This window comes from Chiroxiphia lanceolata, chromosome 5 (assembly GCF_009829145.1).
Source record: "Chiroxiphia lanceolata isolate bChiLan1 chromosome 5, bChiLan1.pri, whole genome shotgun sequence".
Lineage (NCBI taxonomy): Eukaryota > Metazoa > Chordata > Aves > Passeriformes > Pipridae > Chiroxiphia > Chiroxiphia lanceolata.
In genome coordinates this window covers 35,821,371-35,840,707 of record NC_045641.1, presented here as the reverse complement: position 1 = coordinate 35,840,707, position 19,337 = coordinate 35,821,371, and the positions used below count along the sequence as shown (strand labels likewise).

Here is a 19,337-nt window from a genome sequence, read left to right as displayed (position 1 = left end):
CGGGAGCGACGCCGGGACCGCGGGGAGGGAAGTGGCCACAGAGCGAGTCTTACTGCTTCCTCAGGTTAAAAGAAAATAAAGAATTAAAGCTGCAATTCCGCGCACAGCTCTGAGAAGCGTTGGCTCGGATTGGCTTGGTTCCATGTAAGTTTTGTTGTGCTCGGTGTCACCTCTGTTTTTGCACACACTGCCACGGTAGCTCCTCACCTACAGCCGTCGGAGCTGCACTGTGTTCGTGAGGTTGCACTACGTGCGACGGAAAGCAGAGGTGGGCACGGTGCACATTAGAAACAAAGATAGAGCAGAATTAATGTGGGAAACAAGAAGAACCGGAGGAGATGCCACACCTGCGTGTTGTGCAGGTTTGTGGAAATGCTTAACACTGCTGTTAGCCAGTGCAAAAAAACCCCCCACGTTTGTTCACTTACCTGCACATCACCGTGTCTGTTCCCTGTTTACAGCCCAAAACGTTGTGATCTACAGTTAATCTTGAATATGTAGTTTTTGTCTCGACACACAAACACATTGCTCACAGGTAGAGCAGCCGGCAGCCTGCACAAAACTCTCAGCTTTGTCTTGTATTATGTTATGTATGTTTTCCTCTTATTATTCAGCTTCTCTGGCCTTGATCTAACTTCTGACCTTTTTGTCAAACAATGCCTTGCACTGAATTGCTTCACAGAACAGGTCTGTCTGTGTATCTGACTTTCTCAGGGGTTGTGCAACTCCTGTTTTGACTGTGTTTCAGTTACCTCATGACAGGGAGAATGGAGAATCTTACCCTCAGAGTTGCTCACTTTCTTCCCTTCCCTGGACAGTTACTGCTTTGTAGCGGAAGTGTCAGAAGCAAACGGATAACAGTACTCCACTACCCCATTGTACATTTAATCTATAGATAGTGTGAGAGCTGGAAAAGCTGAAGTCTGTGCAGAGATTTTCTTCAGATGTACATACTAGAAAGGTGATAGTATCTAGAAGGAAGAGGGGGCTCACTTGTTCTCTTCGGCCTGGAGACTGGGAGACTGAGGGGAGACCTCATTGCAGTCTACAACTTCCTCCTGAGGGGAAGAGGAGGGACAGACACTGATCTCTTCTCTGTAGTGACCAGTGACAGGACCTGAGAGAATGGCCTGAAGTCATGTCAGGGAGATTTAGGCTGGATATTAGAAAAAGGTTCTTCACCCAGAGGGTGGTTGAGCACTGGAACAGGCTCCCCAGGGAAGTGGTCACAGCACCAAGCTTGACACAGTTCAACAACCATTTGGACAATGCTCTCAGGCACATGGTGTGATTCTTGGGGATGGTCCTGTGCAGGGCCAGGAGTTGGACGTGATGATTGTTTTGGATCCCTTCCAACTCGGCATATTCTGTGATTCCGTGAGAGAGCGCACAACTGTGGTTTAGCATTTGTACCATTGCAGCTGTTGGCTTCTGTGCATGTGAGTCAGCACTCAGAGAGCTGGATGGATAAAGCAGAGCAAATGGGATTTTCCTGCAGCTGAGTCATGTAATAGGTGAAGTTGTGTAGCAAACTCTGTCATCTAACGTACCATATGTGCTCATATGCCATAAACGTAATACACCGATGTGCTATAAAACAATAAGCTGCTCTTAAGACAAACATCTGCAGGATTCCTTTTGACCTTCAGGTCACAGGGCTGGCCTTAAAGTGTGTTTAGATTCAGTTGTTGATCCCAATCTGCGAGTCCACATTCAACTAAGTATGGTACCTTGCAATTTTTCTGTAGTCATTTCAGCAGTGTCTGGATGAGCAAGGAACAAAATTTTGACATGTCTCTTCTTCTGGGTCATTTATTTTTCTCCCCCTTGAGCTTTCACCATGCCTTCACGAGTTCATGTGAATGGCTGCACTTAAAATTTGGGTTAAATTTGGACAGCAGAACATCTCTGACAGTCAGGTTCAATGTCTTCATCAAAGGTGAGGTGCTGGTTTTGTTCATGTGTGAAACTGATCATCCTTACTGCTTACCTGAGTGTTACCTTATCCACCTTACCCAGATTTACTGACAGACAATTCAGTATTCAGATACTGGAACTCTGCTGCGTTTTGTGGCTGTTATGTATCTTTCTCCAGGGGATTTTCTGGCTTCTTAAGACCTTGCTGTGTTGCATTCCTGCTGAGAATTTCTAACTGTCACACTGTTGTTCCTTCTCTTTCTCACTTCGTAGATGTTTTGGATCTATGACATACCGGTTGCTGCTCGTAACTACAATCATTTTTGTCATCCCAAACTGGGACTATCACAGCTGTCTTCAGATCCCACATAAATTACTAGTCTTTCAAAGATTACATGGCTGCTTACAGACTTCTGCAAATTATGAACTTATATCTCTTGAAGTCCTTTGGTGGCATCTTTTAGATCTTGCTAAATTTTCTTTACATCAACTTTGAAGTCAAAGACTTCCTCTGTTGTTTCACTATGGCTCACATTCTCTCTTTTTAGAAATTAGATGCTACTGCTGCTTTTAAAGCTTTTCCGTAAGTGGTTAGCCCATAGCTAAAATTTGTAAAATTATTATTTTAGTAACTAAACCTTTCACTTTGTTTGCTTGAGCATTTTTATATGATCTTTTACAGTGGTTACTAGGTGTGCTAAATACATGGCTTTTTGAGGCAACAGAAGTAATCATGCATTTCATCGTTCTCTTGATTCATAACTGATTTACCAAGTTGAATGGTCATTTTAAAGGTCTTAAATTTTAGTACTCTTTGGAATTTTCTCCTTTATTAATAATAAAACTTTCACCCCAAATGAAAATTTTCAGGGTTTAACACCTCCTTTTTATTTAAAAATTAGGTCATATAAATATTTTGGAAAGATTCTTAGTCTTTGAAGATGAAGTAAAATTCAACTGCATTAGATAGCTTCTGTTTCCAGAAATGCTCATTGCACTGTCATAATGTATTTCCATGTTGGTTCATTGACCCCTATTGTTCCAGTTTCTGGATTCTTACAAGATGATACCAACATGTTGTGGTGGGTTCTGTTATGAAATTTGAAGTCTGCAGGTGAAGTGCTTTTGCCTATGACCTATGTCGATTTAGGCAGTATTCAGTTGTGTAAGCGAGAGTGCAGTCTGGTCACATACAACATTTTAACAGCAGATCTTTCCCCTGTACTCAGCACTGGTGAGGCCACACCTCGAGTCCTGTGTCCAGTTTTGGGCCCCTCACTACAAGAAAGACATTGAGGTGCTGAAACATGTCCAGAGAAGGGCAATGAAGCTGGTGAAGGGTCTAGAGCACAAGCCCTACAAGGAACAACTGAGAGAGATGGGGTTGTTTAAACTGGAGAAAAGGAGGCTCAGGGGTGACCTTATCACTCTTTGCAACTACCTGAGAGAAGGTTGTAGCCAGGTGGCGGTTGGCTCTTCTCCCAGGCAACCAGCAACAGGACAAGAGGAAATGGCCTCAAGGTGCACCAGGAAAGGTTCGGATTGGACATCAGGAGGAAGTTCTTCATGGAAGGGAGTGTCAATCCAGTCATGTTATATTCTGTGTCCCCTCGTGTGGCATAAGTAGAATAACACTTTGTATATCAGATCAAGAAATTTTTGTTTTCACAACCAAACAAACCTCTTGCATACAGTAAGGGCCATACAGCACCTACTTATAGCCTGATCCTGCACTTAAGAAAGCACACCTCCCCAGCACAGTTAATAGTATTTTTTTCAGAAGAAGTGCAAGACTAAGCTAATCATTATAACCAGTTCACTGCTTCATTGAGTATTGTCATCGTTAGTTGTGATTTCAGTTAAAAGTGGAAAAAAAGTTCAACAGTAAATAAATGTGTTTTGCAGCTGGACATTTTAATTCACATAGCGATTTTTTTCCTGAAATGATTGCTGGAATATGACAGACTTTCTGCTCTTATTCCTGTGGTAGCCAGAAAAAAGTCAAGCAGACCTGGTCATTCAGGAATTCTTCAGATGGCTATTTGTATTGTAATCTGTTTTTCTTCAGTTGTATAAATTGTCTTCCTTATACAAATACACCACTGATATTGTTAGAGCATCTGTGAGCTTCAAGTAATATTCTATGGAAGACAGGGTACTTCTTGTGACAGTCAGTTAGTAGACTTTTAAAGATAATACAATGATTTTAAACTTAGGTATTTTTTCTGACCTCATTTTAGACTGAGCTTGCTACCTGAGATACTATGTAATTTACTCTTTGAGATATTAGATATTTGGTGCTTTACCATTTGAATATTCAAAGCCTGAAAAACATCATTGCAAGTGAAGCTGCTTTTTGGGCCTCAGAAGTATATATACTCATTCAGTTCTTCTCACAAATGAATGTTCTACCTAACCAAATTGAGCTGGTTTCATTTTCCTAACAAAGGCTGTTGCATGCAAGTCCTGTAAGTTCTCAATGATTGTTTCCCTGGAGGAGCATCTGTGTGTTGACTGTAGAATGTACACACGTCTGTTTCCAACTAGCCTGTAATAACCAAGTGGGTCGTAAATCTAATTAAATGCAAAGAAAATCCAGTGTGTTGGAGTAACATTCAAGATCTGACTTCAGCTGACAGCATTTCTTTTCCAAGTGAAGACTGCTGCTATGACCTTACTTCACCCCTTTGTATTTTAGAGTTTCAGGGCTTCAGAACTGTGCACACTTGACTATGTACAATGTACAAAACAGTGTTCAAAGAGCATTGTCACAATAGCAAACTTAGATATTGGGCAGCTTGTGCAGCTGTGGTTTTGACTCCCTTGTGGGCACCAAGTGTGACAGAATTAAGTAGCCTATCATAACCTACCGTTTTTCTATTTTTGCGTTCAGGACAAAGAACAGATACCTCTCACAGAAGGAAACAGCCGGTTATTTTAAATCTCTGCATGCAGCAAGTGCCCTTTGCCTTATTCATTTATTCATTTAGTGAATAACTACTTAGATATTCTTAGGTCATTTGTCATTGTGTTAGTTGATCCTTCATTAGCATTAGTGGAATTTTTTCTGTGCTTCTTTTTCAAGACAAGAAATGTAGTTTCACTTTACTTCCGAGGAAGTGTGGAGGTATATATGAGCAATACTACACTGCCTGTACTTGTGGCAGTTAATATTGGAGAACCTTGGTGATGGGTGAAGTCAATCACAACTGGTTCTCTGTCCAGGTTTCCTATATGGTGCACGGCAGAAGGAAGTGGAGGAACGGGATCATTTGGGATCCACTCTGAAAAAGAAGCTGGCTAAACTTCTCACTGTGAAATGACATTTATATGACTGAAGTCACAGTGACTATGGGTTAGTGCTAAATAATGTTGTTGGATGCTGGCCTTGTGTCAGTTGTGTCCTATGAGTCGGTATTATGACTGCTATTGGAAAACTTGCAGGTGGACTATGCACCTTTACCTCAGCCACAACAGTGCTAATTTGGGAATGTTCAGTTAAGTCCACACTGTGAGTTCATAACCAGGACACTGACAAATAGTCCATTTTGCCAACACAGCTACATGAGAGGTGGTTCAGTGCAGAGGCAGAACAGGCAGGCAAGTACAGCTGCAAAACTTTAAAGTGTGTCTCTCAACATCCTCAGAACTAACAGAGTTGGAAGGAGCTGCCTCCTCTACCTGGAATGCATGCCAGTGAACTCTTTTTTATTAGATGCCTAAGAGGGCCCCCTTTATACAGGAGATGAATATTTAAGACTAGGAGAAACCAGCCTGTCCTTTTCTTATAATTCAGTGATTAAAAACCCCAAAATTCAGCATGTGGGGCACCTGGGTTTCGTTTCATCCTCAGTGTGTGAACTTATAAATTAATATTTTCCCCGCACACTTGAGGTGTGCTATAACCATCAAACAGTTATTACAACTTCGTTAATCCTATCCACTGAAATTGTTTTATTGACTGTCTGGGATGGACTTTTAGGAGTAGAATTTACTTGCTGGGAGGTACATGTGAAAGCAGTTAGAGATGTTTCAGGAACCTTACTGAAACAAGAATTTATGGAATGTAGGCAGCTCCATAGCTGGAAAGCAACTGTATGAGAATTTTTAAGACAGTAATTTTGGATTGAAGGCTCACAAGTGTTCATTTTCAGCATCTGAGTCCTCTTTTTGGTGAGAGACTTGTTTCAGGTTACACAAGCAATTTAGTGACAGAGCTGGGGTGAGGCTTCAGCATACAGACAAATACGTCAGACTGCAGAAAAATCAACATGGGTTTTTGTAGATAGAGAAGCTTTGTCATAATTATGAAGTTCTTTGCTGAAATCAACAAACTGATAAGCCAGGGTGATACATTCATTGTAGTGATTTCAAAAGAGCCTTTGGCACAGTCCCTTGACAGTGCTGCTAAATAACATTAACTGTCATAGGTTGGGGAGGAAGCGTGTCTCATGAATTAGTAACTAGCTGAAAGAGAAGGGTTAAGTGGATAGCAATAAATACTCATTTTTTACACTGTGGGAGAGTTAGATTGGACTCCCGCAGGGATTCATGCTGGGACCTGCACTAGTTAGCATACTCAGAAACGGTCTTGGAAAGAGACTGAGTAAAGGAAGCAGCACAGTTTGCTGCTGATGCAAAATTCTGTGCAGTAGTGCCCTATGAAGCTGACAGCAAAAGAGTTTCAAAAGGATCTCATTGTGCTGAACAGCATGGGTGTTAAACTAGAAGTGGAAATTCAGTCTCAATAACCATAAAGTAATGGATACAGGCAAGATCAGTCTTAATTATATGTGCCTAGTGGTAAGTTCTATGTATGCTGTTATTGCTAAAGAATGAATTCTTAGAGTCTCTATAGGTAATTCAGTTCCAACTTAAAAACACCAGGAATTATTAAGAAAGAAAGACAGAATGGAGCAGAAAATGTTGAGACAACTTTGTGTATACTGGTGGCATGGCCACATCTAGAGAATAATGTTAAGCTCTGGTTTTCCAGGTCAGAAAGAGTGGTAAAGGTAGAAAAGAATAAAAAACATAGAGAATTGCTTCTGTTTAAAACATGACTACCAAGACTTGGACTTTTCAGTTTGAAAAAGAAAAAAGTGACAATGCTTGGGCAACTGAGGGAAGATGATTGAATTGTATAAAATGGTGTCTTGTGGAGGGAAGGTAAGGAGCTCTCATTCACTTTTTCCAGTTAAGTGGGCATACAGGAGAAATAACAGAGAATAGGTTTAAAACAACCAAAAGGTAGTCTTTTTTTTCGGATGCTGCAAAACTGAAGTATGAAGCTCACTGCTTCCAGAATTGTAGAAGCTAAAACTGTCAATTACTTTCAAAAAAGGAAATAAACTCAAAAGGGAAGCAGTGTATTGGCAGCTAGTAAGTTGAATGGAATACAGTGGCCTTTGGTTCTACTTTTCCCTAGTCAATGATTTACTGAAAAGTGAATATATATCGAGAAGGATTGCTTTATACCCAACCTATTCTTTATACTCTCTTCCTGACTCTTTACTCCTGGTCATTACATTCAGAAGTGAGTTAGAGATACTTGCGTAGTCTGATACAGTATGGCCATTTTGCAGCTAGTATAGGGGAGAGACACCAAGATGGTCAGAGTTCTGGAAAAATGGTGTATCAGAGAAGACTGAGAGAACTGATATTATTCAGCCTCAAGGAGGTGGATAAGGGAAGATCTTACTGCTGTTGTTTGCATGGAAAACCGAGCCAGATTCTTCTCAGAGGTGCACAGTGACAGGCTGAGAGGGAATGGACGAATGTTAAAACATGGTAAATTCTGCTTAGGTACAGTCTCTCTCTCTGTCTTTCTTTCTATCGTGAAGGTAGTCAAATATTGTAAGAAGTTTCCCAAAGAGGTGCTCCCTCCTTCCGGGGAGATACTCTAAGTTTGACTAGACATGGTCCTGAGCAATCTGCACTGACTGGCCCCAGTTTGAGCCGTAGGCTGTCCTAGGTGGCTTCCTGAGGCCCATTGCAACCTACATGTTTCTGGCTTCTTAAGGTGGGTTCTTACCACATGCTTGTGCCCCAACTGTACATTATTTCATATGGCATATTGATGACAGAAGTGGAATATATTTGGTCTGGGTTAACTATTCCATATTAAAACCTAATGCAAGAACATAGTGGGGATAAAGACACTTTGGATTTGGCATAAAGCAAGCAAGAGTCAGCTATGGTATTTTCTGTCCAGTGGTTTGACAGTAGTCATTAACATACTTTGTAAAAATATGTCAAGAAGAGGAGCTGATTGTCAGAGTGCAGCTATAGCAGGAGATAGTAAATGGTACTGTCATCTGTGCTTACAGTTTTTGAGTTTATTACTTCCAATGTCTTCTTTAAACAAATGACATTTGTCAGATGCTGAATGATGGGGAAGAGTATACCTAGTATAGCATGTGCTGCCATGTCACATGTTGTGATTGTACAGGTATGTATTCTCTGCATCTGTATCAAACCTGTCTGCAACAAGAAAGTCAGTGATAAGATATTCTTCACCCTGATGTCTTTAACTAGGGTCGGTGCTTCTTAGTACTTGGGTTAAGATTTTTGAAAGATCAGATCGTGTTGTTTGTGGCTGACTGCTTCTGTTCAACATCTGGCACGCATGGCATGAACAAACAATTCAGACTACAGAAACACCCACAACTGCCCATCACTGTTTTCTCCCGTAATAACAACTTTTATTTGTAAGCTGAAGACCCTGCTGTAGCCCAGCAACTTAACAAAAGTGTATTCACCAGCAATACTTATGGAATAAGCTGAGCCTATAGTTTTAAAGAACAAATGCACTTCAACTTAATTACAGTCAGGCCTGAATAAAAATTAAAGGGTTTGCATGTCTGTTAGTCTGTATGTGGGTAGAAAGGCAGTGAGGTTAAGATAATAGGTTCAAAATGTATTCTCAGAAAACATTTAAAACCACAGCAGGGTGTGATTGTATGCAAATAAGTATTTTTGCAATAGCAGATTAAACACCTTATGGAATTTGTATGGAAAACTGCATGCTTGTACATGATGCGAAGTATGATTAAGCACCAGTGTGTGAAGTTTTTGCCTTTAGTCAAAAATAAGGCAGATTTAAATCAATCAATGGTTTTCTCAGTCTTTTCACAGTATATGTTGTAAGTTATGAATGGTGACGACTAGAGAGAAAATGTTAAAAATAACACTGCTTTTTCCTTGGGGCTGCATTCTTGCAAGAATATGTTCTGCTATGGTTTCCAGTCAGGAAAAGCATGGCAGTAGCAGAAAGTCCGGTGATAGCATGGCATCTCAGATCTCAAGATCTGAGACAGTGAGGGAAGAAAAATAGCAAATTGATGTAAACTTTTACTAGAACGGCTGTTCCTGTATGTATTTTGCCATCAGCTTACAGAACGCTTTTCATGAATGGATGAATTAATCATTCCAGGTTCCAGGACTACATTTAAATAAACTTCTTTTTCATGCACAAAGATTATTAAAATGACTCTGAGGAGACCTGGTGCCTAGAGGCGCAGCAGGTACCTTCTCAAAAATGTAAGTTAACAGTGGTGGAAAAACTTGCATCCATCACAGGCAGATAATTGCTGCTCTACTTGGTCGTTTGCATAACTAAGGGACACTGTAGTTGGCAGAATTAATGAATTGTCTTTGGGAAATGGTTTTCAATGTCAAATTCTAATCTACATTACATTGCCTTTCTGAAACTCCTTTCTCTTACACAGAGTTACTGTGTCCTGTGCAATGAGAGTGATACCCTGTCTTTTTCCAGAAAATTGCCTTCGGGTATGATCAGGAAGAATGTTTAAAGGAACATTTAAAATTGCAACCTGGATTTTTCCCCTACCAGTGATAGACCTTACTTAGCAAAATCAGATATAATGGTGTTTGTTTTAATCCAGTGGTTTTCCTATCTAGAGTAGAAAAGATAAAATACATTACTTCAAATTAACTTCAGTGTAAATAGTGAAATAAATTGGACTCAGGTGACGTTGTGCAGTTTCTGTGGGGTGGATATATTACTTCATGCAAGAAATGAAAGCTTCTCTGAAGAAGTCAAATTGTCATGTTGAAAAACAGTAAAACACACTCTCCGTCTTCCAAAACAACTCTGCCTACTCATCAGTAAATCTGCAGAGGGAACCCAAGCTCACACTGGCAGGATTACTCTTCTGCCTCTTAATTATAATTTGTTAGTGAAAGCAGTGGGCAAAGAAAGTGCAAGATCAGCTGTTCTGAACACTGGTAGAGCAGGCTTTGCTCTCCTTCGTTCATATGCCTTTGTCCCACGTACTCCAAAATCACATCTGGACATAAGCGGATAACTGAGCATTGTGATTTATACAGACAGATGAAAATTGAAGGAAGGACTGTGAAAGATACCATCTACCCTCTTCTTGAAGGGTCTCACTGTTGCTTGGGGGAAGGCTCAGTTTATGAAGCTGCTGCTGAAGTACTGATCATAACCTGACGTTTTAAGGGAAGAAAAGCATAACTGCCAGGGTTTTTTTTTATTTTTCCCCAGTATATAAGGAATGGACTTCTTCAGGAAAGCAAGAACTTCATTACCATGTGGGCAGAAACCACCAAGTGAGGGTAACCGGCCATCCAAAATGAGCAACCACTCCAACCCTTGAAAAAATAACTTCTGAAGTTAGAGCTGAGACAGCCAACACAAATCTGTGAAATAACTTTGGGCATGTTCTCTCAGAAGAGGCATAGAAGAAGAAAAGATGAAATGTGGCAAAGCAGAATTATTGGTAATAGAATGTAAAGCTGCTTTTACGCTGCCTCATTTTGCATCCAGTGTATTATTTCTCACTTTCAGGACTGTCTGAATTCACACATAAAGCCAGTAGAAGCAAACTACATAATTGTTTGAAACAAGGGAAATAAAAGCGGACTTTTTGATGTAATGGTGTTTTAAGCAACAATTATTTTAAGCAGAAATAATTAGATTTCCCTTCAGTAGCATATAATAGCATATATTTAGGGACAAAATCAAAATATATATCAACATTATTCCCTCACACGGAAACAAGTATGGGGAAGAGTCTGAAGGATGGAGACCAAGGAAGTGCTGCTCATATAATTTTTCCCAAAGCAGTTTGATTCAGGTAGGACTAGCTAACTATTATAGAGAGGGATTTGTCTCAAATGCATTTGTTATTCCATATTGCTTCTTAGCAGGACGAGGGAGAGATGATAGAACAGTCTTTGCTTTAATGAAGCATTTAAAAAAAATGGCTTGTGTTTACACTAAAGAAACCCAACGAAACAGACCTTCAAGGTGAAGTGAGAAACGCTGACGTTTATGAATCTGACTTGCGGAAGTTCATTCTACTGCTAAGAAAGCTTCAGTCCCCTCATGGCAGAGAGCTTCATTATGGCAGAAGAACCAAACTGGTAACTGTGGACCATAGATGATCTCTGATGTTTTTTTCCTTCTCTCTGTCATACTCTTGGCCTTTCCTGAGATGTTCAAATAGTTGTTGTTTGTGTCAGAGCTCAGGGCAGGCTGGGTATCCTCATCTTAAACAAGACCCACTTGTCAGTGCAAACTTCTGTGAAGCAGCCTGAAGTATTTGGGGTTTTTGTTCTGCATTCAAAAATGGCAGCTACAGGCCTATTTTGTCAAAGTAATGAAGCAAGATGCTTAGAGATTTTATTCTTAAGCTTTCTTCCTAAGGCTACTTAGTTCTGTACCAAACAATTGCATACTCACTCCATACCTCAGATCAAAGCCTTTTTGATGCTAATGGGAGAGTTTCAGAAAAATTATGCTCAAGTCTTATTTCCAGCTCTCATTTTTCAAAATCATAAGAACTATTGCAAGTACTTCCTGCAATACTAATTTTTTTTAATTAGTCTAGTTTGTTAAAGATGGTGAAACTCATAGACAGCAGTTGCTTCACTTATCCGCTATAGTCTGAATGAGTTGTGTTGCGACAGGATGAGAACTGTACGGAGTACTTCTTCAAATCAAAGTGGATGAAGGGTATAATTTTGGAGCTGAAAGACATTGCTTACAGTGGAAGTAAAGAACTGCAATTTATTATACCACCCATCCTATATTGCCTGTTCAGATTGCAGGCCTTCAGGCCTGGAACTCTGCCTGTGCATTTTACATGTGCAGTATTCTCAGGATACAATATAAATAATAATATATCATCAGGGAAGGGAATAGCCCAGTGGAGCAATCCACAACTGAGTGAACCTCTCAGATATTATGGAACAAAGCCAGCATTACTTCAAAAACTTTCTTTTTTACAAAGTCAGTCAAATGCCTAAATTAAAATCCCACTCAATTGCTTTGGTCTTATCAGATTAAGTATCTGTGTGTTCATTTAATATGCCTCTCATGCATTTTATCTTTATGCTTCATTTAAATATGAGAAGCAAACGGATTTTATATAGTTGTTATTCTCCAATTACTACAAAAGCTTCTTGGAATCTTTGATCATGAGAATGTTATTTCAAATCCAGTTCTGCTTTGCAATTACAAAGTGTCTTTACTGAAGTTACTTTGGATGCAATTCTAATCCAAGTAGAGTAAACCACAGTCACTCCTCAAACAAGTATGACTTCGGAACAGTAAAGAGATCAGAATGAAGTACCTGAGTTGATTTATGTGGTGGTGGAGTTTTTTAGACAGAAATTCCAACCAAAGCTGTAATGATAACAAGCATCTGATGCAAAACATCAATGATTTAGCATTAGATGGTGTTTACAAAATGTTGTTATTATTATTAAAATACAGTAGATCAGCAAATTTTATTTTTTGTATAAGGGACACTATGATAGAGGTTCAGCCACGGGGTTTTGGCTTTTTGGGTTATTTTTACACAAGACCACAGAGAAGTGACACGAGTATTTATTGGCCACTAACCAAGTTCAACATGCTTGAATGTGGACAGCTGTTAGATCATCACAAAATATGTTCAGAGTTGTCACACAAACTGTCTCTAGATTTAGGTAAGACTGAAGCTTGCACTCTACAGCATCAGTGTCAAATAAAGCTCAGAAAGTAACAGCAGCAGAAAAAACAAGTTATAAGTTGCTTTACGTCTTACAGATCATTTCTCTCTAGTCTTTTTTGAGTGCTGGAGGAGCTGTAGCATAGAACTGAGGAGAGTGATGGAATTTATGAAGGGCAAATCTTTGGGCAAATGTACAAAATGTGCAACAAGGAAATAATTTTACTGCAAAGTCAACAAGAGAGCATGCAGTAGCAAATTGAAGAAGGGGTTTGTTTAAATTTATGCATACGATATTTTCAGATGTCCAAAAGCCTTAGCTTAATACCTGTAAAGAAATGCTGTAAAGTCTTAACTATCAAGAAATATAAAACATTACTAAGTGACCCTTCAGCTATTAAAATGTGGTTTCTTCATTCGCTGATTTTTTACCATCATTCACCAGAGGTCTGATGGAAACCCACTCACATCACAAGGATTGAAGGTAAGGTAAGGTAAGGTCTGTTTAGTGAAGTACTGAGCATTTCCAGCTCCAAATGCAGAGGAAGGGCACTTGCAAGCATTTAGTACCACATGAGATCAGATTAAAATATGAGGAAGCTCTTTTCAAACAATGAATCCATGAAAAGTTTTACTGCATATCAATTTTAAAATACTTATAGTGTGCCAGCCTGTTCCAAAAAAGTAATTACTTTGTTTCTGCCTTTTATTCTTGAGGGGGAAAAGGATACTAGAAAGAAATCAGTCTTAGAAATATATCTTCTCTATTCTCAGCAAATGCACAAGGACTGGGACTCATTTCTTGTTTATTGATAAAAAAATATGCAAGACTCAAAACACAGTTTATTTTAACTTCATCTAGGCTGTGTTTGCTATTTGAAATTGTAGACTCCTGACTGTTAAATAATGTAGAATGAATCTGTCAGGACACAGGACTAGCAGACTGATCAATGATGAGATGCTCCAAGAGTAAAACTACTACCTGAGAGGAGCATGGTGACCTGCAGGCCTGGCAGTTGAGTGCATATCAAATCAGTTTTGCCCTCTGATATTGCCCACAATGTTTAGTCATAATCCAGGGCAATGCCCATGCTCATCTAACACTGCAACTCCTGGCTGTTGCTGATAAGGACTATAAAAGGAAGATTCAGAGGAACTATAAAGCTTTGCAAAGCAGTGGATGCTTTGATCACTTTAAACACTATGTAGTAGGGTGCTGGAATTCAGACTGTCTGGTTTAATCCTGCTTAACCTGTTGCAAGAAGGAAAAAAATCAGTTCTAATTTGTCCAATATATACATTTATTCTACAATCACTAAAACATTGTGTAACTTCTGAAGGTAATGGGAAAACAATTTAATCTAATTTAGACATTTTATTTACTAAGGATATAACCCTTTTCTGAGATGGTGGCTTTACTCAGCTTGAAAAAAAGCACTCCATTTGTTTTTTCCAATGCCCTAATCGCTAACTGAGGTTATAGTTTTCCTTCACCTGATCCCTATCCAGTCCTAGAGAATTCGCAGAGCTGACTGTCACAGCTCACTGTGGGCAGCAGCGCTGGAATACTCTCATGATCTCATGGTTAAGAACTTCTAAAACTGTGTGATGCAGGTTCAGTTTTCCTTGGGAATATTTAGCTTACCAAGAAAATGCTTCAACTACTGCATAAACTTCCATACAGAAACCAGGAAATAACACCAAAAGTTAAATGCAAGCTCCTCAAACCTAACTTCTCAACATTCTCCTTATCACCTACTCAGAGTTCAGGTGGCTTAGGACTTGAATGGAGCTTTAGGTGGGACACAGTTATCACTTTAATCAGGAAAGTGATTAAAACAAAAATTACCTGGATTAATTCTTGCCACATGCAGGTCCTGCTACATTCAACAGACTTAGTGCATGCAACAATACAGTGGTGCAGCACTGTTCATTCTCCAGATTTTAAGTCCAAAAGTAGTCACCCTTGTTACATGCAGAGAGACATAAACCTTGTTGGTTTTACCCACTTTAAATACTTATATTTACCCAGCATAGTAGTGCTTAAAGATGCAAGCTTAGAAACTATGATTTAACTGTGAAATGATTCTATGATCTATTGTTTGGAGTAATTTAAACTGAGGTGCAATTCTGTCTGCTTAATTCAGCGGGTGAGGAAGACCTTTCTTAGTCATATGTCCTGTTTCTTGATCCTAAGATTAAAGATAACAGAATGTTTCACTGAGAAACTTAAAAGCCTGTTAAAATAAAACCCATGCAGTTTATTAACATTCTAGATCAGAGGTTAAATAAAATGTGCTATTTGAAATAAAGCTGATTTGTAGACTGAAAAAAACATGAAATCTGCCAGACGTTGCAGAAGTAAGACATCGAAGAAAAAAGATGTTGAACACTTGAGGTGAAAGTATTAGAAAAGCAGAAGCCAGTAGATCAGGTGAAATTTGTTTCTGTCCTAAAGTACAGAATTCCCAACAACTGTGGGAATAGGAAGGGCCAGCCTCTCCTTTAACAAATGAACACCTTACAAAGTATAGTAATTATTAGGGGGCTAGTAGGACAAATACTGCATATTGCAATGCTAATTACTTCTTTTTATGGCCTAATCACCTGGCATTCTTGAGGGTTTTCCTACAAAAATCTAAATGTAAATTTTAATTTTGGATGTTTACTGGCTATTGCATAGGCAAGACTGTTTCACTAGAAACTTACATGATTTCATGTTCTAGCTTAAAATATTTTAAAATGGAAATAGTATAAATATATCATAAATGAATGTTAAATAAATTCCAGCCAAATATATCATATATAACAGGAATCTTTCATTGTTGCTATTCTTTTCTACCATCCTAATTCTCTTTTCTTTCCCTTACTTAAGCTGTTCTTCCCTGCTATACTCAGGAAAATCAGAAGTTTCAACACACTTGGAAGCCAAAGGTTCATTCATAGTATTCATTAAGCATTAATTAGTTAAAGAAGCTTATTGCCTTTATTAACATTAAGTTTAAAAGATTAATTACTTTTACTTGTGGAAAATCTTGCCATTTTGGACCTGCAATTGAAGTACAAGCAATTGAGTGCAAGCAAAGCATGCAGTCCAGTAGACTGCCTAAGTTATGTTATTGTCACACAATCTTGGCCTGAAAAAGAAAAAACAAAAAAACAAACACAACAAACAAATCTAAAAACAACCCCTAAGATTTGCATTTTGAAAGCTGCTTTCCTTGACAAATGAACAAAATTTGTAAACGAACACTTTTTTTTTTTGCTTCCTGGCACATCATACTTGATTTGTTGACAAGGCTGCCAAACAGTTTCATAACATGCAAGAGATAATTTGGTCATCTCTACAGAAACAAATACAAGTTGTCTAATCAGATGATCAAATCTCAAAGAAAATGAGATCAACCAAAGATATCACAGATCTTCCAAAATCCTAATAATTAAACTGCTGTTGGGACTGGAGAATATTTTGGACATACCTGCCACCTGGTGTTTGGAAAACAACCTTATGTGTGAAAACAACCTGAAATTCTCTTAAATCTGTATCCCCATTAAGAAGTAAACAAACGCTGGTATATTTATTATTAATTAAATGCATAAACAGCAAAGAGTTGGTGTTATTACCAGCACCTGTCTAGAAAGAAAATGAAGAGGGTGACTTAATATTCCTTCTAGTCTTTCTAGTCCTTCTAGTCCCATCTCTACTAACTACAAAAATTCTCAAGTAAATCTTTGACTTAACTGTATCTACACATCTCCTGTCAATAATGGCACGCTTCATGGGAAACCTCCCAGGCAACAGCCTTACTCTAAGACTTCACAGTTTTAGAGTAAATTACAGTGTGTCAAACCCAAAGGAAAGGACTAAATTATATGAGATGGAGCTGGGTAAGAAAAGGACTAGTGATACATAACACTGGGTAGTGAGTAACCAGTCAGTGTCTGAAATTATTGTGATGAGTGTTAATTTGTCTTAGCTGAAACACTTAAAACCCCCAAGTCTTTATAGTGGAAGAGGCAATGACACTACTAGTTTAGCATATTTGATGCCTGAAGTAAACATTCTTCATTGGTAAAACAAACCATGTTTTATCTTTACCTAACAAAGGGTTACTTCAAGTGGAGCCTAAAGCTTCAGTGTAAAAAACCGAACAAATTACTGTGCGATTCAGCAATATCAAAGTGTACCTACAGCACAGTGAGAGTTTTTTCCCCTCCTTTACAAGGCAAGATTTAAATACATTTGTTTCACAATTTTAACTCAGGATGAAACCACAGTCTGAAGTCAGTCTCAGCAATAAAAATAGCTAGCATTTAAGTTAGGACCCTGGTAAGCACAAACCATAACTATTTGTCTGGAACTTCGTAGAACTGCCAACAGTAAAGCAGAGCGTAGTGTTTGTGTTTTTCTTCAAGGCAATGGAGGTCAAATGCAACTGTGTCCTTAGGTGCCCCACTCTATTTCAGTTCTAGTAACTTTGAAAATTATATGCACTAGAAGGTCAGCACTTACTGTAGATCTACGGCGTACACACGCTCTCTCAGGTGTGTGCATCAACAACTCTTATAGGCAGAGCACAGCATCTAAAGAAAGTATTTTCTAATGAAAGCACAGAACATAAGAGGGAACTTTGGAAAGCACAAGGTAGTCTTCCTGTTGTCTATAACAGTAACTGATCAGCACAGACCCATTAGGACTGTTTTCTTGCCTTACTATTGACAGAGGAGCCTAACGATTCTTCTGTGATCTTTGCAGAGAGCACAAAGGAGAAAAAATACAAAACATTGAAAGAAAAATGGAGGAAAAGAAGACCACTAACCACAAACAAAAACTACATCACTGGTCAAGCATGCTGATGGCTACTAACAGTGGAGCCAGGATCATTGCTTCTGTAAAGTTGGATAGGAGGCTGTTTATTGGATGTTATTAAAGATGTAAACAAATAGAATACTTTAGGCTCCTACTAAGACGTTGGATTCAAAAGGTTCTATTCTTTTTCGGTCTCTTCAAGTCTGTTTCAGCAGACCTGTTCATGTTAGTCACAGCTTGTTTAATATTCCATCTGAGTTAGTCCTCATTAGTAGTAATTTAACTGACAAATCTAATGTCACATACAACCTAGTATCGCCAAAACTGTGCTTTCCATTACCATTTTTGTTTTAGCATGCACAATATACTGTGACCCATGCCAGTCTTATTTTCAATGCACAGCTCTGGAAATGGCATTCTGCTGAAGTGAAATTCTCACATTCTTCTTCAGCTGCTGCTTAAAGGGAAACTGGCTACTGAATCAATAAACCAAAGCACTTATCTAGTCAGAAAAACGTGGATAGTGTGCAGTGCTAGGAAGGATCTGTGTGGACACTGCTGGTACAAGCTGTTCCTCATCTATGTCTATACATACCATAAACCAAATATGCCAAGTCTGTTACTATTCTTAATGAAAAACTGAAGTCTACATAGTGAGTGATGAAACTTAAATTCAGTTCTAAATCTTTACCAAGCCACAGTAAAAGCCAATCATCACTTGTTTCAAATAGGAAGAAATGAATGCTTTGTTCTCAAAGTGTTGCTAAGTTCATGTACTGATTTTTCAGGGGGAAAACGTTAGCAACTTAAGAATATGTACTGAGTTTGCATGGCAAGGTTTTGGTAGTGAGGGCACTACAGAGGTGGCTACTGTGAGAAACTGCCAGAAACTTCCCTCATGTCCGGCAGAGCCAACGCCAGATGGCTCCAGGACAGATCTGCAGCTGGCCAAGGCCAAGCCCATCAGCCGGTGGCAGGGCTTCTGAGGTAACAGATTTAAGAAGAGGGAAAAAAAAAAAACCTGCTGTGGGGGGAACAGGAGTGGAGAGAGGAGTAAGAATATTTGAGAGGAACACCTGTTCAGACACTGAGGTCAGTGCAGAAGGAGGGGGAGGAGATGCAGAGATTCCCGTACAGCCCATGGTGCAGATCATGGTGAGACAAGCTGCCCCCCTGCAGCCCATGAAGGTCCACGGTGGAGCAGAGATTCACTGCAGCCCATGGAGGACCCCACACCAAAGCAGGTGGGTGCCCGAAGGAGTCTGTGACCCCGTGAGAAGCCCACAGTGGAATAGGGCCCTGTCAGGACCTGTAGCCTTGGGGAGAGAGGAGCCCATGCTGGACCAGGTTTGCTGGCAGGACTTGTGACTCTGCAGGGGACCCATGCTGGAGTGGTAGCCCATTAGAAGGACTGACATTGGAGAAGTTCATGGAGGACTGTCCTCTGTAGGAGGGACCCATGCTGGAACAGGGGAAGAGTGGTAGAAGGAAGAAGCAGCAGAGACAATGTTTGATGAAGTGACTGTAGTACAGTACAAGTATTAAACTCCTACAAATCAGGACTGGAATAATCTCCTGCTTCTGTGCACGGCTTGTAGAACTGATGCACTTATATATGTTGAAGCAGC

The 19,337-nt window shown here is 39.4% G+C and overlaps 1 protein-coding gene and 1 long non-coding RNA gene across 2 annotated transcripts in view; one reads left to right on the top strand and one right to left on the bottom strand.

Moving 5' to 3' along the window:
• The window catches only part of FRS2 (fibroblast growth factor receptor substrate 2), a 53,431-nt gene extending 52,981 nt beyond the window's left edge, over positions 1–450 (bottom strand). Inside the window, exon 1 of the mRNA XM_032687675.1 lies at positions 429–450. The gene's annotated coding sequence lies outside the window, so the exon portion shown is untranslated. The remainder of the gene's footprint in view (positions 1–428) is intronic.
• On the top strand, positions 16–19,314 carry LOC116786742. Its single transcript, XR_004357068.1, has 4 exons — positions 16–144; positions 10,448–11,039; positions 13,345–13,383; positions 17,656–19,314. It is a non-coding gene; the product is annotated as an uncharacterized LOC116786742 (long non-coding RNA).
• The last annotated feature ends 23 nt before the right edge of the window (positions 19,315–19,337 follow it).